Source organism: Lepidothrix coronata, unplaced genomic scaffold (genome assembly GCF_001604755.1).
Source record: "Lepidothrix coronata isolate B3197 unplaced genomic scaffold, Lepidothrix_coronata-1.0 Scaffold8, whole genome shotgun sequence".
Classification (NCBI taxonomy): Eukaryota; Metazoa; Chordata; class Aves; order Passeriformes; family Pipridae; genus Lepidothrix; species Lepidothrix coronata.
In genome coordinates, this window is record NW_016690188.1 from 2,781,502 (window position 1) to 2,804,634 (window position 23,133).

The window sequence follows — 23,133 nt, forward strand, 5'->3', positions numbered from 1 at the left end:
CAAAGGGAGTCAGGTAAATGGTGGGGAGTTTCAAGAGGGGTTTCCACACCATGAATGCCAACCAGGTTTCCCTGCTGCCATAAGTACTGGACTTCAGAAAGCATCCCTCCAAGCCTGATGGGATGGGGCTGTTTCAGATGCTCTCCCCAGCTGGCAGTGTGCCCTGGCATGCAGGGACTGCACTCAGGATGCAGACAGACCCAAAGGGCAGCTATACCAGGGGACTACACATGATGAGATCCTCCAGGCCAAAATAATCAGAATTCTTTGGAGAATTTAAAACTTTAGAGGTACGTAGTGCACTTCCTAAACTTTGAAATGAAACATTCCTTCTACCAACCAGCCACATAACCCACTGCTTAGCAACAGAGCTTGCACACGTGTATGTGTCTGCAAGAGGCAAAGCAAGCTTTGTAATCCATCATTCTCACGACACAGCAAGACAGCTTCTCTCTGGGTATACACAGAGTTTCAAAAATAAATAAAAATAATCTTAAATTCACATTTAAAAATAAATCCATGTCCCCTTTATGTTCAATAAAAACTAGATGGTGAATTGAAAATATAATCTTTCTAAAGCAGTTTCAATAAATGTGTTTGAGTGAGGTTAATTTCAACTCCTTGGTTTGCCTATGTGCTCTGTTGTTTTGGACAGTGACAATTCTTTTTGCACAGCTATTTACTTTGCAATAGCAAAGCATTAATGCAACTTGAAATATCAGTGTTAAGAGTCTACTGCTAAAAGTGTCTGCACGAAGGCCAGCAGCCCAGAGATGACAGCCCAGGCCTGAAATCCCAAATACATTACCACAGGCTGTCATATTATTTCCACTGTGCTATCCCACTGTAGAATGTACATCAATATTCATCTCTATCTATAAATCAATGGAACCTATTTTAGGCACAAAAGCTTCAAAATAAATCCTTCTGACCAACCTCTCAAATTAATTACGTAAATGCTGTATGAAAGTGCACAGATCATTTTTAATTCAAATTTTTAAAACCCTACACAGACACTCTGAAAGGAAAAGAAAGCAAATACCTAATTATACATGTTGAATAATCCAGATAATGGTCTGTTACAAGCATCGTTCTGAATGCAAATCAGAACAATGGTTTTAGCTGCAAACACAACGTGGAAATGTCAAATAACTTTGATCTCGTCTCTGGCAAGAACACGCTTCTTTAAGATACCATTCCGTATTCAATGGGATATATGTATATATAGCATTTTTTCCTGTTGAGTCTCAAAGCCTTTCCTTATAAAATGTACCTTATGAGATATTCCAGTAGAGATGAATAATCATATTTCCCCAAGCAGAAGGATGCTGCTGCTCACTGCCCTGCACTAGAAGCAACAACACTTTGTTTACTGCATTACCTTTGTTCAAGCAAAGTGTGATTGTTTCTGCATCCAAAATGCCCATAAAGGAAGGTTGTACTCAAAAGTTCCTGTGCTGAGGGGCACTTACCACTTCAGAGAGAGGAAGCAAGGCATACCCACAACAAGCAACCAAACTTCTAACACCTGTTGTGGAAATGAGTCCTAACATGCACTCCAGGCACGTTTAGCAGGTAGGATTTTCTTCATTTCAGTCTATATCTTTCTTACTCAGCAATAAAACCAAGCAGAAGTCAAGAGGCATATGAAAGGAAGGGCTAAAACCGAATAGATGAGAATGTCCAGGTTACACATGCCAGGGAGGCAGCAGGAACCACTGGTGTCCTCTTCATGCCTGGTACTAGGGAAGTTTCTTGTACCACTGCCTGACAAATTCAGCATGTGTTGAAATTCATTTCAAGACAACATTATTAAGGGGAGATTAGGCTCTTAATGAGAAGTTCCACAACTCGAGAAATTTAGGCTATCAATTGGAAAAGAACAAGTAAAGAATTTCAGTGGTGACATGATGACAGTGGCTATTTCAGGTATAAGTGCAACAGGAATGTCTATTTGCTGTATGGTGAAGCAGCCTTTGCTTCCCACCCAGGCTTTGCTTCCTAACACCTTTTTCCACTTACAGGTAAAACAAAGATATTAAATTTCATGTTGAGATTACACCAGTCTTAAGGTATGAAGAAATTCTATGAAAATAACAATACAGGAAAATAAATGCACAACTTCTTAAGTGACAGATAACTGGAATATATTTAGGGGTCAGCCCAATGAAAACGCTGCTGCTGCACAGTTGTGCCTGGTTGGACCACCGTGCAGAGACAAAAGACAGATCCTGTGAGACACTGCTGCAACAGATACTATAACAAAGTTTACTGATGCAATCCTTGTTTGTCATTCGCCACACGGATTCCTGTTTTCCAAAGGAGAAAAGAAAAAAAACCGGGGCCATTAAAACTATACACAAGTGTTACAGTTAGTTTACCAAAGATGTAGACAAGAACGATACCCAAACTTACTTAAATTCAGAGAAAAAAAATCTCTCCTTTGATGAATGCCTGGACTGTGCAAAGCTTCAGAAGATCGCTCAATTAGTCTAACTTGTTTTGCCACAAGAAGCAAAAGGAAATTCTCACATCTTTACTTTGAAAGACACTTCATTCCACAATACACAGCTCAAGCTTTCTCGAAAATAGAAGCTACCAGGATATAAGAACAGGACCAGGTAACCTTTCTTTCCCCTTCAGAAATCAAGGGGACCTTTTTCTTTTTTCCTCAGTTGAGACAAAATATCATTTGCAACTTAGTCAAAGTGACTCACTTCCACATGCTCCTCCAACACACTTCTAGCAAAGCCCTCTTGGGAGGGAATAGATTTTCCTCCTTCAAAACCTTCAGTTGAAATGATACTCAAGTGTACAGTTAGAACAGTACAAATATAAATTACTGCTATGTAAAAAGGATGCTAAGTATTTTTATACATTCCTCCCTCAAGAATGGAAGGATGAGAACTCATTTGGTTTCAATCAAACCATGCCATCCCCCTCCTCACCTCTCAGTAGCCGTATTTCTAATAAGATCCTCGGCTTAGGCTAAAGGCATTCATTGTACACACCTTGATCCCTTCAACAAAAATTACTTAAAAGAAGGTTAGAGAACACGTGCTGATCAAATAGAATGCTACATAGAGACTGCATGAGATATATGTTAAAAGGCCAGCAGAATTAATCCAAGTCCAGGTCTAAAATAAAACAGGACATTACAAAAGTGTAAGAGTCCCTGAGTATGTGCATCTCATTCAGTTCACAAAAGCCCTTACCCATCTCTGCAACTCACTTGCTTTCACTGCTAAAACTGCTAAACTTGAGAAAAAACCCAGCCACTTTCATGTGCTGCTTCTACAACACTGTCACATTGAGAACTTGTACATCAAATTCGGTTAGGAAAGGGAACAAAACTAGGACAGACATCTTCAACTTGAATTTGTGGAATGTTTTAATGATTCAAGTCTAATCTTGAGGTTTTAGCTAAGCTTTTCTTTTTACTCTTTGTTAGTAATATTTGCCCATTCAGATAAAGTTTGGAAATGTAAACAGAGACTTGTTACCTAGTTAAACAGAAATCCTATCCAGTGTAACATTTTATTAAGTCAAGACACTACTTAGACACTATCTGTATTCTCCCCTCACTGTCTTCCTGTCCACCAGCTCACTCCTCATTTGCTGTTCCATTTACCACCTCTTGTTACTTGTTCCATTGCTGTTCAGCAAAATCCGTAAGTTTGTATATTTCTATGGAAACAACCATAACTGCTTGACAAACACCATAGGAATTGCAAGTTGCAATATCATAACATCTTATGAGCCTTCTCCTAAGTTTGCATCAGCCTACAGGTTTACTAGCAAAGTGCAATCATGCAAGTTTCCTGTTTTAATATTCCCCCTCCTCTTCTTTTAAGCAAGTTTATTCTCATCCTTAGAAACAGGAAGTCATTAAGTCAAAAATGTTTATACTAAATGAAAAAACACATATTGCCATGACTTCTATTTAGTGACTATTGGGTGGTCTCAATCTGACTCCACTTTCTCACCAGCAAGTGTTTCCCTTGGAGAAATTATCAAAGCACAGCCTCAGACACCAAGGATTGGAAAGGTATAAACAATCAGCTATTGTAGTTCCAGTTCATGATTTTTTTTTAGAAGACTTTAATATATCCAAATAGAACTCCCAAACATCTGTTTTCAGTAAGTATTTAAATAATGTTTTCCCCAAACTGTATCAGAAATTGGCTAGTGCTGTGCGTTTCTTGGGATGAGGTCAGCAATGCGCACTAGTGCAGTGCCTTTGTTGCAGAAATTACCATGTTTATTTGTGACACTGTGTGGTTAAAGGGGGAAATCCACCGCCCACTGGCATGATCCACTGGTAACCTTCAGAACACTGTCTGCAACTGCCCGTGATCAGTGTCTCCAACATGCCAACCTCTGGTCATACTGTTCTTGTTCATAAACTCCTCATGTTTCCTCTTAAATTTGAAAAACGTTAAAAAAAACCAACTTCAATTTAGTACTTTGATAATAATACATTAATAGGTGGCCCACAAAGACTCTCCATACACAGAATATCTGACTGTAACTCCCTCCACACTAAGAAAAATCTGTCACTTGTGATTTGAGTTTACTGCCAAACTAATCCCAATATACTACAGTTTGCCTTTTGTAGACGTAAATTACATCCTGGGAAAAATCAAACTTCAGTCCATCAGCACAATTTTTCACTTGATTTTTCAACACTACTTGCCCTTATTACAGGAAAATGTACTTCCTCCCAACCTCAATATTTTAATTATTAAATAATAGTTGGAAGAAATTTAAAACTCTTCTCAGAAGGGAGCTGCAAAGCAGTTCCTCAGTAATCATGAGCACTTTCGGGAAACTCAAATGCTCCTGCAGCACACCCACTTGCTTCCTGTGAACCACTAGTGTTCAGAATTATCTGGAGAGGTCTTCCAAAGTGCTGAGAACATGATTTCTGAGCATTTTGATGCTCTATGAATCACCAAGAACAGAACATGAAGCCAAGAAACAGTAAAACATGCACATGTACAAACAACAAATAAGAGCTGCTAAGACTAAAAATACCAAACTATATCCTGAACAGAGCAGGAAAAGACCAACAGGAACTTACACACTATACCACTTCCACCTGAGACTCTTTACTTTTGTTTGGACCCACAGATCAATCTGAATGTCAGGAATTAATAAAGCTAAGCAGTACAGATCAGCTCTCCAGAGACCAGGCACATCTGCTCAGCAATGCCAAGCTGCCAGCTGGATAGAGTCCCAAAAGCCTTTAAAGGGTCATCATGCACAGCAAAAGCTTGTACTTGAGTAAAAACCTTTTAGCCTAGCAACTAAAAAGGTAATAGATATTCTGTTAATTACATTAAGTAATTAAGTCATGTTTAGCTCTGTTAATTAGGATGCCTAATTTTAAAAGGTCTAATAGCCACAATATTTAAATTTCTGGTTTGTTCTGGGAACACAATAAAAGTCTATTCTAAACCCCTGCCATTTTTTTTTTTGACTGACTCAGAAAAAGAAGTTATGCTGTTAACAGATAAGCTAATCAGTTGAAATGGAAAGAGTCAAATAAATTATTACTTGTTGAATACTGCATATTCTAAGCAACTTTAGAGTATAAATAATCAATTAAAAAATCCAAACTTAAAGACAACCTGGATCTCACCTGAGATCATCAACCACCCAAGGATACTTCATCTGGGTACAAATTGTCAAAATGTCCTTTCCTCGTTTAGGTTTGATCAGAGCCTGTTCACGGAAGAAATAAACCCTGCAGTAGATGGATGACACTTGCCTCCCTCCCCAGTATGCCCCCCACTGACACACAAGGTCTGGCAGGGCATAAAAGCTCCCATCAAGTTTTTGATACATGAAGCTCTTTCTGAAATAACTGCTGGCCTACATGGAAATTGCTCCTCCCAAATATCTCAAATCAGGAGTGCAGTACTGTGCATGCTCGGTTAAACACAGCTTCATCTACAGCTTTTTCTACAGCTCCAAGTGGCTCAACTTTCATGCTGTAAAGACAAGGCTGACACCCTTTAACACCTCGGTGGGCATGTGCTAAAGAGATCTGTTGTTTAGGATCACAACAGCCAAACCCCCACTGCTTAGCTCCCCCTGCTCTGAGGGCATCACAGCTCAATACTCTTTACTACGGGATGTTACATCTCTGCTATTTGCAAGGTATTTCCAATTCTTCTCTTTTGGCTCATTCCCAAAGGGAATTCAAAAGGTGAATCCAGGCTGCACTACTTCACAAGACCCACAGACTGCTTGTTTTGTAAGGAAAGGAGCCACTTTCAAGAGCATAGTTCAGATCAATTGTCTGAAATCTGTCTGAACTATTTACGTGAGCAACTGCTATACTGTCCACTTTATTAAAAGTAAATCACTGCTTCCAAATTTTACTCATGGCAGTGAGCACTATCAGGGGGTCATTACCAGTCCTAAAAGGCACTGTGTCTGTGAAGGTTTGTCACTACACAGTATTCCTCTTTCTGACCCCATGTGAAGCTTCAGAAGTGCTACCAGCATCACAGGGCCACTACAGGATGTGGGACACTATCCACGAAGGCACCTAGAATTATTAGCCCCCATTCAATTAGCAAATTCAGCTACTAATTTTATATCCCCTTAAGCAGGGCTTATAAACCACACAACACAGTGCCCCAGAGCAGCCATCTGGAAATGCAGATGTCATCTGCTCACCTTTGTAATCTGCTGTGAGGTCTTTCAGATGACGAGGTATTTCACTGTGGTGCTATATAAATAAACAAAGTATTATAAACAATCATTTTATCTGACTGGGGTTATGTCATATGGTTTGCTTTCTCTATGAAAGAAAACACGTACATAAAGTGCAACCAGATGTTGTTGGCAGGGAATCGATTTAATATGGACTCATTTCTAAAAACATGATCACAGATGTGGCCTATATCCTGAACCTAATGTTTAGAGAAAAATTCTCTATATGTGTAAGAATTTCACTCATTTTCTACATTTTCTCTAAATCTCTTAATTCACAAAAAAAAAATGTTTCCAAGAACTAAAAAAGTTCCACACCCTCCCCTTTCACACATCCACCACAAAAAATAATTGAAGCACATTCTTATCAAAGGAAAGCTCAGCATGTTACTGAGGAAACCCTGCTTTGCAGCAGCTTATTGCTATAGCAGCTATGAGAAGGCAACGATGCAGGATAGAACTAAGTCTAGACTGAGCTTCTTTGCAGCAAACAGTACTTAGCTAGATCTGTGCCTGACTTATAATTTGATTTTCAAAGTACAAAAACAGTTACTATAATTCTGCTTGTAGGATTAGGGAAAGTTCAGATGCTTTAAGCAATAATTTTCAGTGTTTTAAGAAAAAAAAACAAAAAAACAAAAAAAGATACATACCAAAGTTTTTGATCGCTAATATCATCCTTAAAATCTCTGACCAAATTCATAGAGGTCTCGGTAAATAAGTCAAACATATGATCAAGATTTAATTGGTATGCTCTAGGATTGCTTAGGATAAAAGGTAGTTGAATTTTGATATAATGACGAGCAATCAACAAAATAATGGAAATAACACATAAGTTTCATATTGAAAATCAGTAAAGTTTGAACAAGAACTTGGTTCTTTCATGCTGCCTGATTTATAAAATCCTATCAACTTACCTCAAGAAAATTGGAGTAAAACTCAAACTCATTTTGAAACAGGATAGAAACAGCACAGAAAGACTGATTGCATCACTCCACATCTAAACCCAAAAGATTTTCATCATATTTGATATCCAGATATTGAAGTATTTAAGAAAGTCCTCTTAACAATCACTCTCCTGAATTACATAAGAGAAGTCCATCTTCATATGAATAGAGAATCCAATGGTTAAGAAAAATCCTCTCTACTTAGAATCATTACTCTCACTCCACATTCATGCTCATATAGAATTTAACTAGTAAAACCCCAAATATTCAATGGTTACTGAGACTATTGCCTTTGCAATGTATTTATTGAAGGAACTAAAGCACTTGAAGCTAGGTTAGTTAACTACCAGGAACATCACTTAAAATCAACAGTTGAAAAGAAAACAACACTTTTCCCCAAATTATCTTTCGATTGGACCTTTAGAAAACAAAGATAAGTAACTCTATCAGAGGACACTGCCACTTATGAGCACCTGCATTTACTGGTAAAGCTCAGATATTTGATTAATCTAGATTACCTTTTCCCAGCAAGGTATTATAAAGGTCATATGAAATGATGAAAAAGTCAGTGAATAAAAATCAAAGTAGAGAAAAGTCCTACTTTAACCTAAGAAATTCCACGTCAGATGATGTGAATGCAGCTGCAATTTTAAAATCCTCTCACAACCAGCCAATTTCTAATCAACAGGTACCTAGCTACTTGCTTCTGGAGGCAGGAAGATGAGAAAACTGGAATGTTACACAACTATTTAAAGTGTCCCAAGCAACCTTTAACAAGAGCTTTAAATATCTGTTTTGAACATCATTTACAACAGGATTATATATATATATATATATATACACGGTTGTATAAACACAATCTCTAGTGGAGGAATCAGATTGATTTAAAGTACAGTTAGACCTAATGGCTTGTTCAGAGAGGAAACTTTGGCAAGGATGGATAAACAAGCACTCTGAGCCCAGAGGTGAGCAAAGCACTTGTCTCTGCTCCACGAGGAAAACGTTCTTTCAGTGAGAGAGGTTGCTGAAGTGTCTGAGCTCTGAGGCTCAGCTGTGTTCTCACCCAAGTGTTTCCAGCTACTTTGGTTTGTGGGGGTGATGCGGGTGAGCAGCTCTGCCCACATGCCATCTATCTATGTGGTACCTAAAAATTACTTCCAAACTTCAACTGCTATAGTCTCACTTAAAGAGAAAAGCCCTGCTGTGTAGGTGCACTCACCTACTATTTATAACAGAAGCCTTGCTAGCAAAGCATTTTCCTTAAACATAAAAGAAACCCCAATTTGAGAAGCCTACCTATGGCTGGGAGAAACAAAGGAGGATATGTGCATTTGTTTATTTTCTTAAGAAGGAAGACAAATAAACTGAGAAGGCAAAACATAAAGGTGGTTTTGTGGACACATTAATAAATCAATGGTAAAGCTTCCATTCATTTAGTAGTTACCAACTATTTCACACGAAGGGTTTCACTATCCCAAAAAAGGGGTGAACAACAGTAGCTGTAGCATCACTATGGGATAAAATATCTTAAAAGGAGAAAGATAACATACAGCAGCATTTACACAGTTTATGTTAAAAAGTATAAAAAAAATATCTCACAGTCCAAGTCTGTTCAGAAATTAAGCCAATATGCAGACAAAATACTTGAATATATCTGAATAATGAGCTGAGAACTAAGCAGAGAATCGTTATCTGGGTGTTATCGGCACAGAGCTGAGAGGACCCAGGGATCCAGGCCTCACCGTACAAAGAATTTAGATGCAGGCATAATAACCTACGTGTGCTATTCACTACTCTGCTGGGGCACCTTAATTAGCCAGCCAAGCCCGAGTTGCGTTTGCCTTGTTTTAAGGCTTCCGGCATCCTTAGAGAGTTCTCCAAAAAGCAATTCAAAGCAGGAATGTGATTAAGGGGAGAGCCTCAGCTGGCTGTGCTGAGTGGTGTGAATACCTCCGGCCTTTCTGCTCCCTCATGGGCCAAAGAAAGAGGCTGTGGTTCAAGAGAAAGTCTCAGTAGCTGTGGATCCCAGTCCAGTGCAGACTCCTCCCCATAAGATGCTACAAGGAAATCACTGCATCTCACAACCAAGACTGTTCTATTTGCTGCCTTTATAACCACCACCCCTCAATGCTGATCTATCAAATACACTAAAGAGAGCACACTAATTAGAAAGCTGCAAAATTGCACACTTTTGGTCATTTGTGATAGTTCAGGCTACCACAAGGAACAAACAACTAGAAGATCAGATCCTCTTACACTAAATACTGTCACTCAGACCTCTCAGGAAACTTAATTTCACACAACTGCAAGGTAAATAAATAATCTGACGATATCAGCTGCAACCTTTTATGTTTTTTACACTGAGTTACACAACCTTGTAACCCTCAAAATCCTCAGGCTCCTGTAGATGACTAGGATTTTACAAAGCATCCATACTCATCTCGCCTCTGGTCAGAAGTTGACATTGCAATAAATTTTGGGACAGACAAATCCTGCTTTTACAAATGCTTTAATAACTTAGGCACTTCAGGGCAAACCTTTTTTCTTTCTTATGTAATGCCCATTGCTGTAATTCACACAAATATTTCCAAAACTTTATCCTTGGGGCAATGTGTAGTTTTACCCCTTCTATCTTCTTTCTTTTTTTCATCAAGCAGAATCCTGTTGTATGAGAGGCATATTATGGTATTAAAAGAAAAAAGACTAAAAATGCTGTGTCCATTAAATTTGACCATAATGCACAGTGCTGATGCACTGCAAGTGTTCATCTCAAATCACATACAGCTTTTTGCTCCATGAGGAATCCAGTTTTCATCTTCCAAATTGCTACATGATTAGTCACTGTAAGGACTTCCATTTTTACCAGAGAGTGCCTTCTAAGCCACTAAGGGTAGGAAAGATGTAAGAACAGAAGGTAAAGTTATGCCATTGAACCTCAATAAGAGAAAGAGCATTAGGAAAGCTTCTCCTAGATTTCTATGAATAAAGAAATGGATAAGTTATACTGAAGAGCAGGTGCAGAAATAGATGGGGAGAGGAAGCAGTTTTGTGTACTGGGTATGATTCAATCATTGCACCCAATTTCACCATCGTGCAAAGACGGAGAAGTTATTGACAATAAGAAGGGAGAGGAATACTCTAAAACCTTCCAAAATAGTTGAAAGGTTTTTATATAATATATAAAGGCTTTTAATAATTAAAAGCCATTAAAAACAATGTCTACAGTTTTGACTTCAGCAGCTTTACCATGGTATCTATTAGTTTGTAAATGTCAAAACTAATATGTTTTTTCCTCCTCTCTCCTTTAGAAGTACCTGCAGAAAACTGCAGTACTGCACATTCTCTACCCTGAAAGACCAATATTCTGGCATAGCAGAGGCAGTGAAAAACAGATTCAGCATCATTCCCCTTCTGGCACTCAACACGAGAGAGAGAAAGCTACTGGCATACCCTGTGTTCTTGCTTCACACTGTATTTCTGGCTGAGAGGCACAGTCATCTATTTATAGAATCTCTCAAGCAAATTTGCTTGCATGCTGAGGTGCATTTTGATTATTCTATCTCTATTTTAGCATATTACAGTTAGTAACATTTTATAACTGTAGTAAAAGGCAAAATATACCATTAACATTAAGAGAGTTGCAGTAAGTCACAGGCAACAGAAACAAAGGTCAGGTACTCACTCTGCCAGAAAACAGTACTGCTTCTCACAAAGCACGAGCTCAGTGCTTGGAATCAATGTTTCAGAAACCCCAGGCACAGCCAGGTCTGTTACACTGGCTTTAGTGATAGTCCTTTTGGTGACTCTGGATGTCTCCTGTTGAATTTACTGCTCTAATGGCATTTGAATCAAGGCAACTTCCTGAGTAAGCCAGAATTCAGAATAAATGCATGAGGATAGGATACAGCAATTAAAAGTACTGCCCGATTTGTCTGCTATTGGTCTTTCAGTTCCTTCAGGCACTCAAACTGCCTGAGTTTTAAATTCTGCCTAAAGTAAAATGAATTAATGCCAATAAAAAAGTTTGATGGAAAATCCAACATCAGCCAAGTCTGGCATTGTTTGTTTCAGTTATATAGAATCATTGTGTCCGGTCCTCGGATCTTCTTTATTATACCCTCATTTCCCCTGACTGAAGAAACCTCTGTAACAGAAAACCCTCAGGAGCCATAATTTAACAAAGACAGCATCCAAACTTGATACAACTGTATGAATGAAGCCAGTAATCTGTGTATGGTTAGAGTTTAAGAAAAAAATAATTTCCAATAGACAAAATGAAAAACTACATTTGATAATAAATCTTCTTTTTATGAGTAGGCCTAATACCCTTCCTCTTGGTACAAGAATGTAATACTGTCTTCCTTGCCAAGAAACAAAAAAAGCACAGAAAACCTACACAGAACAAGAACCATAAAAAATGGAATAAACATCAGATACACAAAGTATTTTCAAAAACCTGTACCTTTCTTTTGCATATGACCTATATTTCATTAACTAGACTTTTTAAGAATGTCAATGCTTTAAATAAGTCTTCAGAAAGGCAAAAGAAGTCAGAGACAAACCAGGGCTGGGGTGAGATGAGACAATTACATGGGAATTACTAGCAAGCTCCTCCTCATGCTTTACTATTACAAGAAAGCAACAGCCTACATGTGTGCAAGCATGGCAGTCACAGACTGACAGACCTTGGGCTGGAACATACACACACCACCTTTTTCCTACAGGAAAACCACCACAACATCAAACAGCTGAGAACCCAAAACTACTGAGCTTAGATGAGGGCAATGTTGGCACCCAAACCCAGACACCACTGTTCTGACAATGTGAACAAGACCAAAAATGCTGCTACTCCTGTTTGTGCATTTAAAAGATGCCCACTACAACAAGCTCTCTCTCAAGCCATTTGGCTACTCATATTTACAACTCGGGGGCTCTGTTTCGGTTTGTCTTACACTGAAACGCTACTAACAGAAATCAAGTGCACACTGGGGGCGATACGTGCAACAGGCAAAGTGATTTTCAGAAGCTCTTTGTGTTGCAGTCAGTATCAGGTCGTCCAACACGCTGACACAGCCAGAGCTGTTATTTTTAAACACAGCCACAGTCTATTTAACTAAAGCATCTTTACTCTGACTGAGCCAGTATTATTTTGATAAGACTCCTTAAGTATTTACACTGAAGCCTGCATATCATATCACACATACAAAATACAAACTTTTGGAAACGACCCTTCATTGCAGCTAGGAAAAGAGAGAAAAGGAGAAAGAGAGGTCCAGGAAAAACCTAGGAGGACCCAGCACTGAAGACCAAAAAGTGCTATCTGCAGGACAGCTATTCACACTGTGAACTTGTATCACGCACCACCTGCACAGACACTCACTGGAATAAATTCAGTCAACTTAAACAGCAAACAGCTTTTTGCTGTTAGAAACTCAGCATTACACTTCTAAAGCAATTCTTCTGCCAAATTTGTTGCTAGTAACACTAGGTTTTCTCACACATCATTTAACCTATAAAAACCTGGATGAAATGAGAAGAGAGGCAATGCCATCATCAAAAGCATGAAGGAGACTGCAAGAGAGTTACACATTTCAGGAGGCAGGCTGAATTACACTAAGCAACTTACTTGTATACATTTTCCTCAATGTAATTCTTAATCTTCATATATAAAGTTGTCTTGTAAACATATGCATAAGTTCACTGCTAGAACCAAGCACAACCCCATCCTCCCCTTTTCTATACACACAGCCACAGTGGTCTACCCAACTAATTAAGTAATTAAGTTCTCTTATGGCAGTATTTAGCCTCCATTTCTGGTACATAACCGTGAAATAGAACCAAAAAGTAAGAGCAGCGATGGTACGCACTGCTCAACAGTGATAACCTCGTAATTTTACAATAGAAAATGCAGTTGTGCATCTTGTGCTGTGCGTGTACACTGCAGGCTCTGAAGGCAAGGGAAGGCAGACACAGAAAGCAACCCCAAGCACCCAACACCACTGCACTCCACTGGACTGTCATGCACTGGCAGCCTCACGGAGCTGGGATATGGGTGTGTGGCATGGCAGTCAAAGAGCCGCTCAGTCTAGCATGTTGAGATTATTTTCATTAAAATAATTTTGAAGTCTGTGTAGTTTTTCCCAAACGTGGCATTTATCCCAGAATCTCCTTTTAAACATGACTGTTCCCTCTCAGATTTTGACAGTTCTGGAAGGGTAAGGCAGAACTTCCTAACCTAGGGGCTGCCACATTGTGTCTCAAAGCCTAGAGAAATGGCTTTTTCATTCTTGCTGTCCTACCAAAGAGTCCCCTTGCAGAAGGCTCAGCTTACCAACACCTTCCACATACATTTTTGTGTTGCCTCCCAGTACTGCAGGCAGTGCCTAGCCTGCAGAGCTGTCACCACTGAAGGATTAAGGGGCTGGAGTCAACCTGAAGCCCAGTGCTGTCAGTGCCCCATCTCCCTGTTCCCCCCTTTCCCCACAGGTTCTCACCGCTGCCTTCAACACCTCGTACCCACCCTAGTGTTCACTCAATCCTCTCTTGAGCTAATTCAACTTATTAAAGAGAGTTAATTCAGTCGGGGAGGAGGGGAGAGGAGTTTTCCTGCTGCAATTCAGAGTGAATTGCACAAGTTCAGCAAGCAGCAGGGCTTACACAAGAGAGGATGGGGCAGGACCACATGGCCAGGAGGGAAAAGCAAGATATCCCCTCTAGCTTGATTGTAATGTACAATCCAAGTATTTAAATTGAATGGAAATCGGAGTCCTAGAGAGGAGTGACTGTATAAAGAGGCGATTATATTTATTGGAACGGTGACATGCAGACTTCTTATTTGACAGGGCTCTTAAATAGGATTACAGGGCTTTAATTTGGTTCTTTAAATTGGTTTTGGAGAGAGAAAGAAAAACACAGAAAAAGTTTAGAGTGAGAGTGGAATAACCTTGGAAAGAGTACACTACATTATGCCATGTCAACTATAATAGCTTCCCCAGCACAAATATATGCTAGTACACATTCTTCAAGTTAACTAATAAACAGAAGAGCTATAAAAAATAATTACTTACACTATGCATTTGCACATTGCAACCAGTAATTCTGTAGCTTTAGTTTCATCTTCAAACTATCAGTTATATTGACAAGCAACAGTGGCAGCACTGTATAACACAAAAGGGGTAAACAAATGACCTTTATCTAACTTTATTAAAGTAATAAAAGACACTTTTTTTCTTTTTTTTTTTTTTTTTACTTACTTCAAAGAGAGTTTTATAGCTAACTACCAGCAGGGTGTGGACTGAAGCTAAAAACTTTGAAATAGGTCCCTGTGAAACCTGAAACCAAAATACAGCAGAGGTCACCTCTCTGTGAAGAGCCGCCTTGTCTGTATGTATACTATAAGCAAAGCTCTGTTAGCTCAGCCTCAGCAATAATGTAATTCAATTTAGCCCCTGGGAATAGCAACAACATCAGGTTTCTACTACAAAGATAAATTTACTGCACACAATACCTGTTACTATATATTTGCAGCATGTTTGATAGTAGCCAGACACTAGTGTTACATGGTATACCTCAAGCTATTTTTTCCTTGTTAAAGGCTAACCCAGGCTATAAATATGACATCGTTATTCTTACTCCCACCATTAGCCAATTCTTTTCAGTCTACATTGCACATACATTAGTCTTATGCAACATACTAGCCAATAGTAATAGGAAAGGAAGTAATACATCGGGGGATTTTTTTTTTAATTTTTTACTGCTTTTACCCTATAGGGGAAGATTTCAACCCTTTTCAACAAAGAAACTGATAATTTTTCCAGTGGAGAGACAGAACCTCCCAACACAAGTATTGGGACAGTAACTTTGTTCTGTCTCATGGGCTCCTGTGAAACAGTTCACAGACCCAAATTCAGAGATAAGTGCCATACAGCGCTCAAGGTTCTTGGAAAGGGTTGCCCATACACACACCACTCTGCTGATACATATGAGCTAGGCAGTCTATTCTTCCAGCTATAGGAGAAGACCAGGCAGACAAAGCTGCTGGCGTTGGAACCGCTGGGTGAACCTGGGCTCCTGCTTGCCTTGCCAACTGAGGACAGATATGGGAATCTTCACATCTAAGCAAAGACTCCCCAAAGCACAGGAATGAAATGCTGACCACCCTTGCTGGACTACACTTCTCTAGTACAGAAGAAATCCCACCACGCTAACAGTCTCCACAGGCCACTTTGGGTCCATTGTTGCAGAGAGGTGTCTTGATCCAGATAATTGGAGACTTTCATATTTAAGATATTTTGAAGGACACAGGATCCCATCTGGCAATACATTGTCACTTGATTTGATTAGAAACACTGACACACAATAAAACATTATGAATAGCAAGAAAACAAGAACATTTTCTGCTGACCAGAGAGGAAAAATTTCCATTTCAAATGGCATGGTGCTTGAGAAGAACTAAGCAGTCTTTGAAATCTAACCCTTAACCGGGAGCTGTCTTAGGGCATGTAAAATTAGGGGCACTGCTCTTTAAAAACATCTAAATTTAAGCAAATAAACACAAAGAGCATAACGTATATGTAGAAAACATTTAAAGAGGAAGCAGTATTTCAGTTTTTCCCCAAGTGCTTGGCCCACAGGAAAACATCTGATGCAATGAGGGAACCAGCCCACTCTGCCCCTCTGCCACCTAAGGGCAAATTATCCAGGTACTTATAAAAAAAAAACCCTCCCAATTTTTTTACAGCTTAAATGTTTTATATAGTTAAACTGAGTTGTCTTGAGTTCACGTGCTTTATGTTATTTGATATGTTTTAACTAGGAAGCTACCTGGATTCATTTCAAGATTTTTTTTTTTTAACTAACCTGTTTTTGAGCACAGACTCACTCATGCTAGCTCTACACAGATGTATTCAATCTCTTTGCATGCTGCAAAAGTATTTAAAATAAGTTTGAAACAGATTAAAAAAAAGGAGGGGGGTACACCCTGACTGCCACATCACTGGGTTTGGTTTCTGCTTTTGGGTTGGGTTTTTTTTACTTATTTCAAAACACTATGCATTTCAAAGGATGTGCAAGTTCTGCTGCACATTTCTTACTTTTTTTCTGCCCACTGATTTTGATCAGGTTGATAAGGAACAGGACAAACATCTAAAGGGGGCTTTGCTGGTTATAGACATACTTGGCTTTACAAAACATGGTAGAAGCCATTATTAAAGCATGTATCACAAGTTCTTTCTTCTTCTTCAGCTGCTCAGGATTAAATCTCTGCAATAAAAATATTCATGAAAATTTGACTGAGAAATCTACTTTGGACACTTTGTCTTAGAAGATGGAGTTTTTTGTTCCAAATCATGCACACGCAGACGTATCTGCCAAGCTCCCCAACTGTGTCACTCCAGTCCTTAAGCCATTTAACACAGAACATGCACGTGTCCTTCGAATGCCAAGTCAGCTACGTGTAAAAGACAAACAGCTCTGCATAGCCAACCCATAACAATCAGCACGTCAGTAAGAAATCTAATTTGTATTCAGTATTATATCCATCGATGGGAATGGGGAGGAGGAGAGGAAAAAAGAAAAAAACTGACACATGCCCACAAATTCTTTTACAACCTCAATAACTTTAGGAATAACAAGTTTACACAGCCATTGCCTGAAAATACAGTTTGCCCTAAGGGGGAACAGTACACGAGTATAAGTGAATTAAAGACTATGAACATCTTTGCTTTCTGCTCTGACCGCTGGGTCAAAAAAAATTTGAGTACCAGAAGAGCCTTTGCATATATTTTTAGACATATTTAGGCATTTAAAGACAGCTGCAATTGAAAGCCAGAAATTATACAGATTAACTGTGAACTCTACAATTACCCCTTAACTGGGTATTTAATATAATGCTTCATACATGACCAAAACCTGAAACAGGATGATGGGCTTGTTGTGGGCACTTTCGCACTTTAACCATGATAAGAGAAATATCTATTAAACTAGTTAGTCATTTATTATGGCAGTAATGCTACATCAGAAGAGCTAATGTTGTATTCAGTTAACACAGGAATGCCTCCTGCACCTTAAATCTCAGCACCTCCACAGACATTGCAGATAATACAGCTGGAAACATTCATAATAGAATACTTGATCTGACCCTCCATGGGCTACTTATATCATGCAATCCCCAAATACAGCTTGTATGTTCCAAGAACAAAGTTGTTAGGTTTGCTTTTGGTGGTTTAGGGTACACAGGAAATACGGTACATTGTCTGGTGTATAGCAATAATTGGTATATTAAAAGACAGCTTGCTTAAATTGTGTTTTACTCTTGTTTTAGCACTGACCAGGAGACTGGAGAAATTGTTATACAATTCATGAGCTCTCCTAAAAACAGCAGTGTTTCTGAATCAGGAAAACACAAAGACACTTGTGAGGTCAGTACTTTCGAGTCATTGTATTCAGTTCTAGACAGAGCTGGATGCACTGCCTAACATTGTCTGCTGTTTCCGTCCCAAAATCCTATTTTCAATTTCACCTAATTTTTCATATGGTAGGTTGAAGGTTGCCTCTGCTAAGTGTCTGCTACATCTGAAGCATCTGAGCCAAAACACTTCTACTCTTCCTGACATCAGGGCTCCTAAGTGTACTTTCCAATGCTATAGTTTAATTTTCATTTTTAAACTAAGGATATTTTCTTTGGAAAGCACTACCCAGCTTTCAAACACTTGACTTTGTGGCCTTACTGATGCTCTTTATAAATACGGAGGTTTTTTGTATATCCATCCATAAAGGCTAATATGTTGTAGGGGTTGCTAAGGAAGTGCTGGGATACCGGATTTTATGAAATTACTTACACTGATATCAGCAATCTCTCTGAACCCAGCCAATTTATAAATTACACTGCTCTAGAAATTATTTATTTGAATCATACAGACAACTTCAGTACCAAATTGCTCCCACAACATTCTGTGAAGACTTCTAGAGCTGTCAAAAAAAAGCCAGTCTACATTTGGAGGGGGGAATAATACATATTTCAAATTATATTTTTCTTTCCTTGTTTTGAATGTATTGGAACAATTAAGCAAGCTTTATTGATCAAGTAAGCTTTTCTATTTTGCACTTTATTTACCATCAGAAGGACATGCACAGTTTGAGTGGTAAACCATCCTGCTTCCAGGACCGACATTTACCGTACATCTGCAAACATAAGATGAAGATCCACATGGCCTCCAAACTATGTTGTATTTAGTGTAATAACTATGGATGACATGCAGGGGAATGCTTGTTTTCTACAAGAAAAAAAAAAAGTATCATATAACACTTAAATACATGTATCAATAAAAAAGCTTGAGATCAGTTATTACAGGTATAGATGAAGAAAATAAGCAGAGATTTTCAAAGCAATTCCAAGAATCCTCTTAGTATGGCCAACACAGCGGACAGTTCAGGTCTTGGCTGAAGTGCCAGCTGTCAGTAACACCAGCACTGTGTGAGGTGCTCATTCAGGGCAGCGCAGCAACAATAGCAACAGCAGCAAACTGCTGTCAACTCTATGGTATTCAGAGCTGCCACGTACTTCAGCTGGAAAAGTAACTTCAGGAGGTTGCTACTGCAGAAGGGAAAAGGGATTTACCAGTTGTTAGCTGCTGTGGGTGAAGAAAACAATGTGAAATGCTACAAAGCAAGCTGGAGCTCTCACACCAGTCTGTGATTTACTGATCTTCACCTCAACCTGATGACTCACGTGAAAACTGCCTCCTGCTTTGATGTCATTTGGATTTTAACACATTAAACAATATAACACAAGCAAAGAATTTATTTCTACCCAAGAACAGAACACTGTAAGAGACTGGGACAATGAACGAGGCTATTATAATATTTCCCTAATTAGCACTTTAACAGCTGATTGCATCCTTGTCAAGCAGAATTGACATTACTACCATAAGACACAAACTAAATTTAGTATGCTCTCAGAGTCCTAAATGACTAGATACCTACATTACATTCACCAAACTGTAACAATCCAGGAGGGAATAAAACAACCAGGAGCCGTCACCCTCACGCTGAGGTCTGAACCTCTCAAGCCTTCTTTCATTATCCAACTGTTCAATGAATCTGCAGAACATCTCAACCTTTTAGTAATCAACATTTTTTAATTTACTCTACAATTTTGAAGTGAAGCCTCCCCCTTCCCCCAGCCAAGGTTAAGAGTGTGCCATAACTACAGATACTTTCTTACCTATCCAATTAAAATTTGCTTGTCCTAACTAATAGTCTGGACCACAAATTATCCACAAAACAGCCACGTACTTGCTAGGATATCTTTAAAAGAAATCCCTCAAAATCTCATTTGTGATGATGTACAATGACTTGTGTTATCTTGAATAAAGAAACAACAGTGTTTCCCCATATGCCAAATGACTCAAATTTAATATGGAAGCCGAGTAGACTCTGTGGGCAAACAGAGCTAATATTAACACACAATGAGTAAGTTACTGCTTGTTCCCTAAGGGTCAAGTAGTTTTATTCATCCTCATCTGCCAAAAAATGCTACACCAAAGACAACTACCCCGCAAGAACCCTGCCAGAAGCCACACCACCATCTACCACCATCTCTCATATAGCAACAGGCATTTCAAAACACAGCTTGAAGAAAAGCCTGTGATGTAATGGGAAGCAATGCTATTAAAAAATATAGATTGCATTCTTTTAAGTCAATACCAAAACAATGATCGACTCAGGTTTTGAAACAGCAGCACTATGAAAATGCAGAATTGATTTACAAGGGAAATAATAGCCAGAGGTTACAATGACTGCTAAAGTTACAGGACATTTTTTTAAGAAACTAAAATTTGAATTGACTTTAAAAAAAGCTAGCAAAGGCAATTTTATGCACCATCTCAAAGTCATAAAAGTTATTCTCCTAAATTAAATTGTTTTTTTAAAAGCATTATCATTCCAACGCCATCCACAGCAAGGCAAGGACATTTGCTGCAGTTTTAACCAGCAACAATGATTTTAACAAGGGAAAATCTTGTAGCCTTTTGCCTTCTTTCAATTTCAGTTTTTAATCTGTAAAACATTCCCCTTACAAAGGGAAACAAACTAAGGTTGACCTGTCTTAAAATAGTTTTCATTTTTCATCTCTTACACATTAATTTCTCATGATTTTAACAGCAAATAGAGTCTTATGCCAGGTCATTTGGCCCATAACAAGTGGAGCTGAACAAAAGCAGGCAGCCCCGCATGCAATGTCACCTCTAACATCACATGCAACAGGGACCGTTCCAGCACAGTTTCACCGAGTCTGGCTCAGCTCAGCCAGCCCTGTCGAACAGCCCACGCTCATTTCATTGCCAGCAAAGGGTCGCCAGAAGAGCTGCAGTACCTCTAGCTGACCGTCACAGTAAGACGGCCCCATTCACCCACGTCCCTCCAGTCCAACCGCTCCACAAGCAGTGCAAAGCCTCTGGGGTGAGAGGCACCACCTGGACCTCCTCTTTAGGTTAGATGATCATGGTGTCAGACAGCCTGACTGCACCACCCTAAAAATCACCATTTCCTTAAATAAAAATGTCAGCTGCCTCAATCCTCAGGCAAGAGTCAAGGATAATGACTGATTTAACCAAGAGACCATTAAATCCCCAGATATCCTAAAGCATAGAAGCACTCCATCTATTGGTCAGGAATTAAGGACATGCTTAATCATCATCATCATCATGCACTAACCTCTGTCATTAAACACTCAACCTCTAAACAGCCCACCCATTCCTGCTTAGGGCTTCAGGTTCTCCCAGAGAAAATTAAGATCAAGTAATGTCTTCTGAAAAATAATGTGAGTATCACTAAAAGTGTTAACGTGACAACATCTAAAGTTAAAACTGGTACGCTCTATTAATCACACAATTATCATTTTGTTTCACTGAGAAGCACATGCACTCGTTACTCAAAGCAGCATTGAGGAGCTTGTCTGATAATGGCCAAAGAGCTCACTCCGTTCCCAGAGCTGACACTTTCTTTCCCTGTAAGTACAGGATGCCATCAAGAAGGTTTGTACAATTTGTTCATACACAGTTTCCCTCCAGCAAGGCCACTTCAGTGGCTGCATGTGCAGTCCTGAGAACTCCCTGATACAAGGCAAACCCTGGCAGGGAGGCAAAAGGGAGGCTTTCACAGCAGATCTGCTGTCAAAGCAGGCAGGTGGAGAACTGCCCCGTCTTGCACTGCTCCCCCCAAAGCCATCACCATCCCTTCCCAGCAGATCACACACAGACATACATCTGCCACACCTGCACTTTATTCCAATCACCAGCAACTGGACCAGAAGGCAGGTGAGACAATCTGAATCTGCCCCAGGCACAGCAAAGTGCTCTTTTAAAAGCTGAAGTCACATTTATCAGGCTTCATTCCTCTGGAACCAAAGCTCATTTAAGCAGCAACTTCTCCCACACAATTCAGCAATTCCATACATTCATGCTTTTATAACCCTTGGCCAACTATTTTTTGCCCAGATATTCATTGCCATTGATTTTATCTATTTGTTTTAAAACTTAACTCCTCCACACAGTGGCACCATGCACATGAGGCACGAGCCTACAGATTTTTCCTTTGCTTGGTATCACATCACTACCCTCCAGACATGAGTCCAGGACCTGTGAATGAAAACCAGCAGATTCAGGCTCAACCTGCCTGTAACTTAACCATGCTGAGAAGACAGAAACAGAGGCAACCCAACTCTATGACCAGCTTATTGCTTTTGAGACATGTTCTACCCTCCCTAGAGGGCCAGTCCAAGGCTTCCCTGCTAAAACCACATCGTTTGGCCATGCAGACCCTGCCTATCCTGAAGTCTGCGGTGAACACTGACTGATAACTCTGCTCCGAATTCCTAAATAAGCTTTATAATGAGAGATGAAACTGATCAAAAACCGAGGAAGAAACTCCCAACAGGCCCATCGCAAATCATCATTTCTGGAGCCTAAAGTTCAAGGCAGCAATGCTGAATTTCCTCCTCGCTAATACAAACACAGAGTGGCAATAATTCCAAACTGCGAGCAGAACAGGGGGGCGTGTGGCCAGCAGCGAGCGCCGCGGGGCTGATGCTGCTCACGCCGATGGGTCCGCGCTGCCGTGACCGGAATGCGTGTGCCTGCACCGGGAAAGCGCATTCCCGGGCTCTCCGCACCGCGATCCACAGCAAAGGTGGAGCCGTGCGCGACTAAACGCACAAAAAGCCTAAAAAACATTAATTTTAAGAAGTTTCCTGAGACGCATAGGGGAGTCCGGAGCCTTGCGGTGGAGCAAGGGCAGTGCGTAGTTACAGCAATCACTCGCCAGGTTTTATTTGATTAGCGGAGTTTCGGAGCAGAGGCGCATTATTTAAAGCCCCGTCCTCCTGCCCAGCCCGGCGCCGAGGCAGAGCGGCAGCGCTGCAGCATCTCCCCGGGCCGGAGCGCTGGCGTAGCCCCGCGGGCGA

General features: G+C 39.8%; 1 protein-coding gene across 3 annotated transcripts in view; it reads right to left on the bottom strand.

Moving 5' to 3' along the window:
- Nucleotides 1-23,133, bottom strand: part of ADD3 (adducin 3) — a 98,072-nt gene that overhangs the window by 74,585 nt on the left and 354 nt on the right. The gene's annotated exons all lie outside the window — the stretch shown is intronic.